Raw genomic sequence first — 11463 nt, 5'->3', positions numbered from 1 at the left:
AAAAACAAGCTGAATAGTAAATTTGATTGCCTCAAATACAGACGAAATCATAGGGAAAACCCAGACTATAGCATACTAATTCCAATCTCTTGTACAGACCAGCAGCTCACACCCAGGCAACATTGGGAGAGAAGCTCTTCGTAAAAAACTGTAGAATATTTAAATATTAAAGTTTTCATACCCAAATTGGGAAAACAAGGACAACTAGGATGAATGTTGTAATCCCAGAGTGAAACACTAGAGAGTTTAGAACACCTGAAGACCTCTAGGCTAAAGGCCAGCTCCTTGCTTGCTCGTTTCTTGCCCATGTCCAAGGGTGCCATCAATCCATCTTAATCTCTCAACATAAGCTACAAATTATGAACAGAAGATACTAGCTATTTAAAGAAAACCTCAAGCATGAAAGTTAATACCTAGATAAAAAGTGACCTCAAATGAAGCAGATGTTCAAGGAAATAAAATCTGTTACAGAAAGCCCACCTCTACTTTGTTTCAGAAATTCCAGTAAATAAGCAGGGTGCCGGTGGTTCATGCCTTTAATCCTAACTACTCAGGATGCTGAGGTCTGAGGATAGGCTCAAAGCCAGCCTGGGCAGGAAAGTCCATGAGACTCTTATCTCCAATAAACCACTCAGAAAACCAGAAGTGGTGCTGTGGCTCAAGAGGTAGAGCACTTGCCTTGAGCTGAAGAGCTGAGGGACAGCGTGCAAGCCCCACGATTGACAAAGAGGAAAAAAAGAAAGAAAAAAAGTAATTCCAGTAAATATAATGTATAGGAAGAAGTGAATAATAATTTTAAAAGGAAGAAATTATAATTAAAAGGGCATTAGAAACTTTAAAAAATAGAATTGATTAAATTTCTTTAAAACCAGAACACTGGGAAAAAATTGAAATGGAAACTAAGAAAAATAAACATCCAAAAAGTTAGGCTAAAATATTAATCCAGATAATATCTGACTAAATATTTCAAGAAAAAAAGGGTAGCTAGGATTATACACTGGAACCACTGCTACCTGGCTTCTTTACTAATGAGTAATACCTAGGACATTGTAGGAGGCTCATCTCCTTTCCATGTTCATTAAGAAAAGGGGTCTTAGGGTCCTAATTCATAAGTTAGATGAGATTAATTTTGAGTAGACTGAAATGTGAGTATCCTAATTTTGTTTCTTCAGTAAATGACATGAATAGAAAATAAACTAAGTCCAGAAAAGATCATGAACTGTAGTTTTTATCTCTCAAGTTTTAACGTTTAGTTTTTTTTTTAATTTCACATAGTCCTTTTAAAATTGCTGCACTATTTTATTGAAAACATTACACTTCATTATAGAAGATCTTAGAGAAAGTGAATGACATACTCTAGAGAATTTCCTGGATTTTTTTTTAAAAAGAATTATATTAAATGCAAGTGAAGAAAGAAGACAATCTTAATATATGTAGTATAAAAGAAAGAGAGTCATACTTTTCAAATTCTTTCATGTTATCTTGGTTAAATGATACTTAATTATGGTCATCTCTTAACCTGGATTAGAACAACAGACGTCTAAACAGCTCTCCTATTACCACGCATACCCCAAATATGAGTGATCCTCTTCACCACTTCACACTACAGCCAAATCAACTAAACAACATAAAAACAAGTCTAAAACAGCACTGCTAATTTGTCAGCTCCAAGTGCTGATAGAACCAAATCTAACTTCCCCCGCTAAACAAATAAGGCTCTGCACAAACTGCCCTAGTTTCTCCACTCCATTTACACTTCCCAGCCAGGCTTCTATAAAGTCCTGATGATGATTTCTAAATTTTTACTTTTTTCATTCATCATGCTACAATACTTTCGTCTTCATTTATCTACAGGTCAAAAGCAACATCCTTTCTGTCAAATGAGAAATTTCTCTGGAAATTCTCTGGTCCATCAGAAAAAGAAAATGAAAAGAAGATTCACATGGAGTCAACGGGAAATGTTTTTTGTTTTTTTTTTTCCATCCCAGGAGTCAGGAAATAAGCCTTACTGAAAACACAGAGTCAGGAAGCTGAACTTCAGCCCAAGAATAAGTTTTTAAAGAACATCTAGAATGGTAACAGTTTCAGAACGGCAATCATTAACCAAAGTGGACCTTGCCACACTTCAACAGATGTATATCAGGGCGTAGATTAGCAGGTGGATTGGCCATCACTGGAGACACAAGTGAGCAGGACAACTGGCAGGGGCTGACATGGCTGTTGGTTGTGTTAGCGGGCTTCGTGCAAGGGCATCACTTTTTAATTTCAGTGAAAATTAATGCCATAAAGTAAAACTTGAGAAAGTCTGAATGCAATTAGTAGACTACATTTTAAGACACAACATATATACTTTCATTATAGATTCAAATATTTGTGGTGCTACTTCTGTTCGCATGCATGCATAAAACTGAGTTGAAATCTAAGACTACTTCTGGACCTAGACTGTGCTCAAGAAGTGTCCTGGCTCTTATAATTTTACACTTCTATCCACGACTACCATCCTAGCCCAAGATCCTATGAAATCACTCAAGAACCAGTAACATAATTTGTTCTACAATATAAACTGAGCACAGTGCTGAGACTTTATTACCAACTAATTAGTTTTCTCTTTAAAATATATTTTTATGGTAAAGATATTGTATAGAGGGGTCACAGTTACATGAGTAAGTTAGTGAGTCCATTTCCTATCAAGCATTGTTACCCCCTCCTTTGTTTTTCCCCTACCATTCCTTCCCTTCCCACCTCCCCAACTCCTCCCTCACCCCACTAAGTTGTAAAGTTGGTCTTCAACATAGTATCTTGTACATCTCATTGTTACAATGGGTCAACCTGTATCCTTATTTCAGCTTTTATTGTTGTTGTTATTTCCCTTCCCCTCCCCAAATAAGAAAAATGTATATACAAGATGCAGGGCACCAGAATAGAATACAGTGAAAACAGTGGTTATACCATGAGGGAAGAACATACAAAAGAAACAAAAAAAATCACATAGCACATTTTACGTACATTAAAAACGATAGCAAGAAAGATAAAGCCTCTTGTGTCCCTGTCTTAGGGTTCATTTCGCTTAGCATCATCTTATATGGTCATATGTACATAGCTTTCGAGCTTTTCTACTTGACCTAGATATATACTAGTTATTGCAGATAAGCAAAACCATGGGACCTATGTTTCTTTGGGCCTGGCTTACTTCACTAAGTATAATTTTCTCCAAATCTTTCCATTTCCTAACAAATGGGGAGGTGTCATTCTTTCTGAAGGAAGCACAGAATTCTATTTTGTCACATTTTGTTGATCCATTTATCTACTGAGGGGCATCTGGGTTGCTTCCATATCTTAGCTATGGTGAATAATGCTATGATAAACATACTTTTGCTAGTAGCTTTAGAATGGCTTTGTGATCATATAGGTAAATGCTCAAAAGTGGGATTGCTGGGTCAAAGGGGAGCTCAATGTGGAGTCTTTTGGGGAGCCTCCATACTACTTTCCAAAGTGGCTGAATAAATTTACACTACCCCCAACAATGCAGTAGGGCTCACTTTTGGCCACATCCCCTCCAGCATCTGTTGTTATGAGATGTCTTGATTATAGCCATTCTAACTGGGGTGAGGTGGAATCTCAATGTTGTTTTCATTTGCATTTCTTTTATGGCTAGAAAAGTTGCGCATTTCTTCATGTGTCTATTGGCTAGTCTTACTTCCTCTTCAAAGAAGTATCTCTAAGTCTTTAGCCCACTTGTTGATGGGGAAGTTGTTTCTTCGAGGATTTGTTGTTAGGGGATTTAATTTTTTGAGCTCGAAGTATATTTTATATATGATGCCCTTGTCCATTGCATGGCTAGTGAAGATCTTTTCCCAATTTGTGGGCTTTCTATTGATCTTGCTAGCTTTGTCCTTTACCATGCCAAAGCTCTGCAGTTTCATGCAAGCCCATTTGTCCATCCTTTCTTTGTTTCTGGGTCTTTACTAAGAAAACGTCAGTCTGTGCCAAGGAGCCCTAGAGTTTTTCCTAGTCCTTCTGATAATGTTTTCAGGGTGTCTGCCTTGACTTTGAGGTCTTTGATTCATTTGGAGTTGATTCTGGTGCACAGTGATATATAAGGATATAGCTTTAGTTTTCTACAGATGTTTAACCAATTTCTCCAGCACCATTTACTGAAGAAGCTATCTTTCTTCCATTCTATATTTTTAGCTCCCTTATCGATGATCTGTGGGTTCATTTCTGGATCTTCAGTTCTTTTTTTAATATGTTTTTATTGTAAAAATACTGTACAAAGGGTTACACTTACATAAGTAAGGAAATGAGTACATTTCCTATCAAGCATTGTTGCCTCCTCCTTTGCCCGCCCTCCCTCGCTGAACTTGTACAGATCGTTTTCAACATAGTGTCTTCTACATTTCATTGTTACAATGGGTCAATCTGTATCCCTATTTAAGCATTTTGTTTTTTCCCTTCCCCTCCCCAAATTAGAAAAGTGTATATACAAGATTCAGGGCATCGAAATCAAATAGAGTGAAAACAGGGGTTATACCGTGGGGAAGGATCATAGCAAAGAAACAAAAAAAAAATCACATAGTACATTATAAGTACATTAAAAACAATAGCAAGAAAGAAACAAACCAGTTGTGTCCCTAACTTGGGGTTCTTTTGCTTAGCATCATCTTATATGGTCATGTGTACATAGCTTTTGACCTTTTCTGCTTGTCTCAGATATATACAAGTTATTGGAAATAAGGGAAACCATGGGACCTACGTTTCTTTGGGCCTGGCTTACTTCACGTAATATAATTTTTTCCAAGTCTTTCCATTTCCTAACAAATGGGGTGATGTCATTATTTCTGATGGAGGCATAGAATTTCATTGTGTGTATATATGTATATATATAAATACATACCACATTTTCTTGATCCATTCATCTACTGAGGGGCATCTGGGTTGCTTCCATATCTTAGCTATGGTAAATTATTCCAGCACTGTTCTTTCTGCTAAGGATTGTTTTTGTTATTCGGAATCTTTTATTGTTCCATATAAATTTTGGGGTTGCTTCTTCTATTTCATTGAAGAATGAGGGGATATTGATTAATATTGCTTCGAATTTGTAGATAGCCTTTGGTATTATTGCCATTTTCATGATGTTAATCCTCCCAATCCAGGAACATGGGAGGTTTTTCCACTTCCTTAGTTCTGATTTAATTTCATTTTTCAGGTTTGTAAAGTTTTTTTTTAATTTAATTTTATTTTATTTGTGAACATACTGTACAGAGGGGTTACAATTACATGGGCAGGATAATGCATACATTTCTTACCAAGCATTGCAGCATCCTCCTTTGGTTTACCCTTCACATCCCTTCCCAGCCTCCCCCCTCCCCCCCAATCCCAATCCTTCTCCTTCCCCCCCTACCCCGCCCCCCCCAGCACGGACGTTGTAAAGCTCGTTTTGGACATGACAACTTGTACTTCTCATTGTTGCAACCGGTCCACCTGTACCCTTGAACAACTGGTTTTTCCCCATCTCCTCCACAAGTTATACTGACATCAAATATAGTGAAAGCAGGGGTTATACTGTGGGGGAGGGACATACAAAGCAACAAAGAGATAATCTTATAAATGCGTTAGAAACACATGCATGAAAGAAAATAACATTAAAATACATATCTAAGGGTTCGTTTTCCTGACATCACATTATCTGACCTTTTCCGCTTGACTCATACATATACTAGATATTGCAAATAAGGGAAACCTATGGGACCTATGTTTCTTTGGGCCTGGCTTACTTCACTTAATAGAATTTTTTCCAAGTTTTTCCATTTCCTAACAAATGGGGCAATGTCATTCTTTATGATGGAGGCATAGAATTCCATTGTGAATATATACCACATTTTCTTGATCCATTCATCTACTGAGGGGCATCTAGGTTGGTTCCATATCTTAGCTATGGTAAATAATGCTGCAATAAACATTGTTGTGCTGGTAGCTTTAGTGTGGTCTTGTTTGTAAACATTTGGGTAAATGCCCAAAAGTGGGACTGCTGGGTCATAGGGGAGCTCTATGTGAAGTCTTTTGAGGAACCTCCATACTGCTTTCCAAAGTGGTTGAACAAGTTTACATTCCCACCAACAATGAAGTAAGGTTCCTTTCTGTCCACATCCCCTCCAGCATCTGTTGTTGTTAGAGTTCTTGATTTTTGCCGTTCTAACTGGGGTGAGGTGATATCTCAATGTTGTTTTGATTTGCATTTCTTTTATGGCTAGGGATGTTGAACATTTCTTCATGTGTATATTGGCCATCCTTCTTTCTTCTTCAGAGAAGTTTCTCTTTAAGTCTTTCGCCCACTTATTTATTGGGGAGTTGTTTCTTTGAGGATTTGTTGTTGGGGGGTTTAATTTTTTGAGTTCCAAGTATATTTTAGATATGAGACCCTTGTCCGTTGTATGGCTAGTAAAGATCTTCTCCCAATCCGTGGGCTTTCTATTGATCTTGCTAGCTATGTCATTTGCCCTGCAGAAGCTCTGCAACTTTATGCAAACCCATTTGTCCAACCTTTCTTTGATTTGTTGTGTTTCCCGGTCTCTATTCAAAAAATTTCGGCCTGAGCCAAGGAGAATTAGGGTTTCTCCTATTCCACCCTGTAATGTTTTCAGAGTGTCTGCTTTGACTTCAAGGTCTTTGATCCATTTGGAGTTGATTCTGGTGCAGGGTGATATATAAGGATCTAGCTTTAGCTTTCGACAAGTAGTTAACCAATTTTGCCAGCACCATTTACTGAAGAGGCTGTCTTTCTTCCATTCTATTGTTTTAGCTCCCTTATCAAAGATTAGATGGCTATAGGTCTGTAGGTTCATTTCTGGGTTTTCAATTCTATTCCATTGGTCCTGAGGTCTGTTCTTATGCCAATACCAAGCTGTTTTGATTACTATGGCTTTATAGTAGAGTTTGAAATTTGGTATTGATATTCCTCCAGCAGTGTTCTTTCCGTTGAGGAGCGTTTTTGCTATTCAGGGTCTTTTATTGTTCTATATGAATTTTTGGATTGCTTCTTCTATTTCCTTGAAGAATGAGGTTGGAATTTTGATAGGTATCGCGTTGAATTTGTAGATAGCCTTGGGAAGTATTGCCATTTTTACGATGTTAATCTTTCCAATCCAGGAGCATGGGAGGCTTTGCCATTTTTGTAGTTCTGTGTTGATTTCCTTTTTCAAGATTTTAAAGTTTTCATCATAGAGGTCCTTCACTTCTTTAGTTAAGTTAATTTCTAGGTATTTTATTTTTTGTGGGGCTATTACAAATGGAGTTGCTTTCCTAATTTCAGCCACACTTTTCTCATTGTTGGCATACAGAAAAGCCATTGATTTTGGGGGGTTAATTTTATAACCTGCTACTTTGCCAAAGTTTTGAATCAGCTTGAGTAATTTGGGAGTGGAGTCTATGGGATTCTTTAAATACAAGATCATGTCATCTGCAAAGAGGGAGAGTTTTATTTCTTCTTTCCCTATTTGGATCCCCTTTATGTCTGCATCTTGTCTTATTGCTGTAGCTAGGCATTCTAATACCAGATTGAAGAGAAGTGGAGAGAGTGGGCATCCTTGTCTTGTTCCTGAGTTAAGGGAAAATGGCTTTAGTTTTTCACCATTGAGTATAATGCTGGCTGTAGGTTTGTCATATACAGCCTTTATTGTATTGAGGAATGTTCCATGGATTCCTAATTTTTCCAAAACCTTCATCATGAAGGGGTGTTGGATCTTGTCGAATGCTTTTTCTGCATCTATTGAGATAACCATGTGGTTCTTATTCTTGCTCCTGTTGATGTGATGAATAATATTAATTGATTTGCGTATATTGAACCAGCTTTGCATCCCTAAAATGAATCCTGTTTCATTGTGGTGTATGATTTTTTGGATGAATTGTTGAAGTCGATTGGCCAAAACTTTGTTGAGAAGTTTTGCATCAATATTCATCAAAGAAATGGGTCTATAGTTCTCTTTCTTTGATGAGTCCCTGCCTGGTTTTGGGATGAGGGTTATGATGGCTTCATAGAATGTGTTCGGTAGTGAACTTTCTCTTTCAATTTCATTGAAGAGTTAGAGGAGTATTGGTGTGAGCTCTGCTTTGAAGGCCTTGTAAAATTCCACTGTAAAACCATCTGGTCCTGGACTTTTCTTAACTGGGAGGTCTCTTATTGCTGTTTCTATTTCAGTGCTTGATATGGGCCTGTTAAGATAGTTTAACTCATCTTGGTTTAGTTTTGGCATGTCAATATTTGCTAGGAAGAGGTCCATTTCTGTCAAGTTCTCAAACTTACTAGCATAAAGTTTTGAGAAGTATTCTCTTATAATGTTCTGAATCTTGGTTGTTTCCGTGGTGATGTTTCCATTCTCATCTCTGAGTTTATTAATTTGGGTGTGTTCTCTTCTTTTTCTGATAAGATTTGCTAAGGGTCTGTCAATTTTGTTAATTTTTTCGAAGAACCAACTCTTTGTTTTGTTGATTCTTTCTATAGTTTTTTTGGATTCTAATTCATTTAATTCTGATTTAATTTTGATTATTTCTTTCTGTCTACTGGATTGGGGTTTATCTTGCTGCTCTTTTTCAAGGAGGTTTAGATGTGTCATTAAATTGCTAGTTTCAGATCTCTCCAATTTGTTGATGTAGGAACTCAGAGCTATAAACTTGCCTCTGAGTACTGCCTTTGCTGTGTCCCAGAGGAGCTGGTAATTTGTGTGTTCATTTTCGTTGAATAGCATGAACATTTTAATTTCCTTTCTAATCTCTTCCATGACCCACTCATGATTCAGCAGTGTGTTGTTCAGCCTCCATGTGATGCCGGACTTTCTTTGGTGGCTTTTGGTGTTGAATTCTAATTTTATTCCCTTGTGGTCTGAGAGAATGCAAAGTATAACTTCAATGTTTCTGAATTTAGACAAGTTTGTTTTGTGGCCTAAAATGTGGTCTATTTTAGAAAACGTTCCATGTGCTGCTGAGAAAAACGTGTATTCTGATGCTGCTGGGTGAAATGTTCGGTAGATGTCTGTTAAGTCTAGTTGATCTAAGCAGCTGTTTAGATCTGCGGTTTCTCTGTTGAGTTTTTGCCAAGTTGATCTATCTAGTGGGGAGAGTGGTGTGTTAAAATCCCCAACAATTAATGTCTTTGGATCTATATGGGATTTGAGGGAAAGTAGTGTTTCTTTGATAAATTTGGGTGCTCCATTGTTTGGCGAGTAGATATTTAGAATTGTAATATCCTCCTGAAGGAGAGATCCTTTAATTAGTATGTAGCAACCTTCTTTATCTCTTCTCACGAATTTTAATTTGAAGTCAATTTTATCTGATATTAGGATTGCAACTCCCGCCTGTTTATGGGGGCCGTTTGCTTGGTAGATTTTGTTCCAGCCTTTAACATTGAAAATGTGTTTGTTTTTACGGGCAAGATGTGACTCCTGCAGGCAGCAGATAGAAGGGTCTTGTTTTTTAATTCAACTAGACAGTCTATGTCACTTAATTGGAGAGTTCAGTCCGTTAACATTAAGAGATAGGACTGAGAGGTATTTGGGAGTTCCTGCCATGTTATCCACCTTCTTGGGGGCTGCGAAAACTGGGTTCTTCCTATGGTTCTTGGATTCTCAGTTTGGGTGCAGTTTCTTGGCCTTTATTGCGGTCTTATTGGTTTTCTATGTGTAGGACGTCTTTAAGAATCTTTTGTAGGGCTAGTTTGGTTGAGATGTATTGTTTCAATTTTTCTTTGCTATGGAAGGTTTTTATTTGGCCTTCAGTTATGAAGGAGAGTTTAGCTGGGTACAGTATTCTTGGTTGATAGTTGTTTGTTTTTAGGGCATGGCATACATCATTTCAGGCTCTTCTTGCTTTGATTGTCTCAGCTGAGAAATCTGAGGTGATTCTAATTGGTTTCCCTTTATAGGTGATTAGCCTTTTCTCCTTGACAGCTTTAAGGACCTTTTCCTTGGTCTGAGTTGATCCTGTGTGGATTATAATGTGACGGTGGGATGTGCTATTCTGGTCTGGTCTATTTGGGGTTCTAAAAGCTTCTTGTATCTGAATAGGCCTATCTTTTTGTATGTTTGGGAAGTTCTCTGCTAGGATCCTCTTAAACAAATTTCCTAGACCATTAACTTCTGTTTCTAGGTGTTCCTCTACACCCATTATCCTTAGATTAGGCCTTCCGATGGTGTCTTCCAGGTGTTGGATAGATCTATCATATTTCTTGGACTTGTCTTGGATGGTTGTGTGTTCTTTCTCTATAATATCTAGGCTGTCTTCAATCCCTGAGATTCGATCTTCTGCATGGTCTAACCTGCTGTCAAGACTCTCTACTTTGTTTTTTATCTCTTTTCCTTCTAATTGGTCAGCTTTGATGGCTTCAAGTTCTTTGTTGAAGCTCTGTTTTAGGTCTTGTATGAATTTCTTTACTTCCTTAATTTGGTGTTCAGTGTTTGTTCTCAAATCACTTAGTTGATTGGTTATGGTTTCTTTGGACTCCCATTCCTTCTGTTGGGTTCTATTCAGCATTCCCTTTGTGGTCTCCCTGACTTCCTTCAGCTCTTTGTTAATGGATTCCATGAATGCCTTTAGTGATCTTTGTGTATTCTCTACCTGGTCTCTCAATTCCTGTATTACTCTTTGATTAGCTTCCTCCCGTTCGTGGGATTCCTGTAGTTCTCTTTCCTCCCGTTCGTGGGATTCCTGCAGTTCTCTTTGAGTGTTCTCAGCCTGCTCACGCCATTCCTCCCTTTCTCTTTGAGTATTCTCAAGTTGTTCATGCAAATCCTGTATCAGTTTTTGAGTAGCTTCCTCACGCTTATGATATTCCTGTATAAGCTTTTGGGATGCCTCCTCTCTCTCCCTTTCACGCTCATACAGAATCCTTTGTAAGTTGTCAAACTTCTCATTTATCATGTTTGCCAGCAGTGTTTGTAGAGCTATTTGGGAACTCTCCTCTGGATTATTCATTATCTGTTCTGACCACTGATTATCAAGATTGGGAATTGAGATATCCGGATTTGCCATTTTTCTTGTGTTTTTCTGGCTTACTCTGCCCATTTGAGATGAAAATAGCACCAGTTTTGTGCTAGAACACTATCTTAAGGCAACCATCAATCAAAGTTTGCATTTGTACAGTCAATAGTCTACAGATACAATCTAGTTCAACAGATACATCTATTCAACATCAAACAACTATATGTTAATGGGCTTCGAACTGCAGAGAAGAATTTGAAAAACCAGAAATTATTAGGGTTAGGGAGAGATGTGGGTAAAAAATAGGAATAGATCTAGCCCCATGACCGAAAAAAAGACAGAAAAAAAAATAGGAATAGATTGGTGTGGGGAGGCACAGGGAGAGTTAACTATGTCCTAATCCCAATGCAGGAAATAGGTTGGGTAGGATGCAAGTAGTGAGAGAGAGAAAAAGAAGAAAGGGAAAGGGAATTGAAAAGAGACCAGAAAAAAATA

The sequence above is a fragment of the Dipodomys spectabilis genome, unplaced genomic scaffold (genome assembly GCF_019054845.1).
Source record: "Dipodomys spectabilis isolate Male_0828 unplaced genomic scaffold, ASM1905484v1 ptg000096l, whole genome shotgun sequence".
Taxonomy (NCBI): Eukaryota; Metazoa; Chordata; class Mammalia; order Rodentia; family Heteromyidae; genus Dipodomys; species Dipodomys spectabilis.
Note: the sequence above shows the minus strand (reverse complement) of the source record.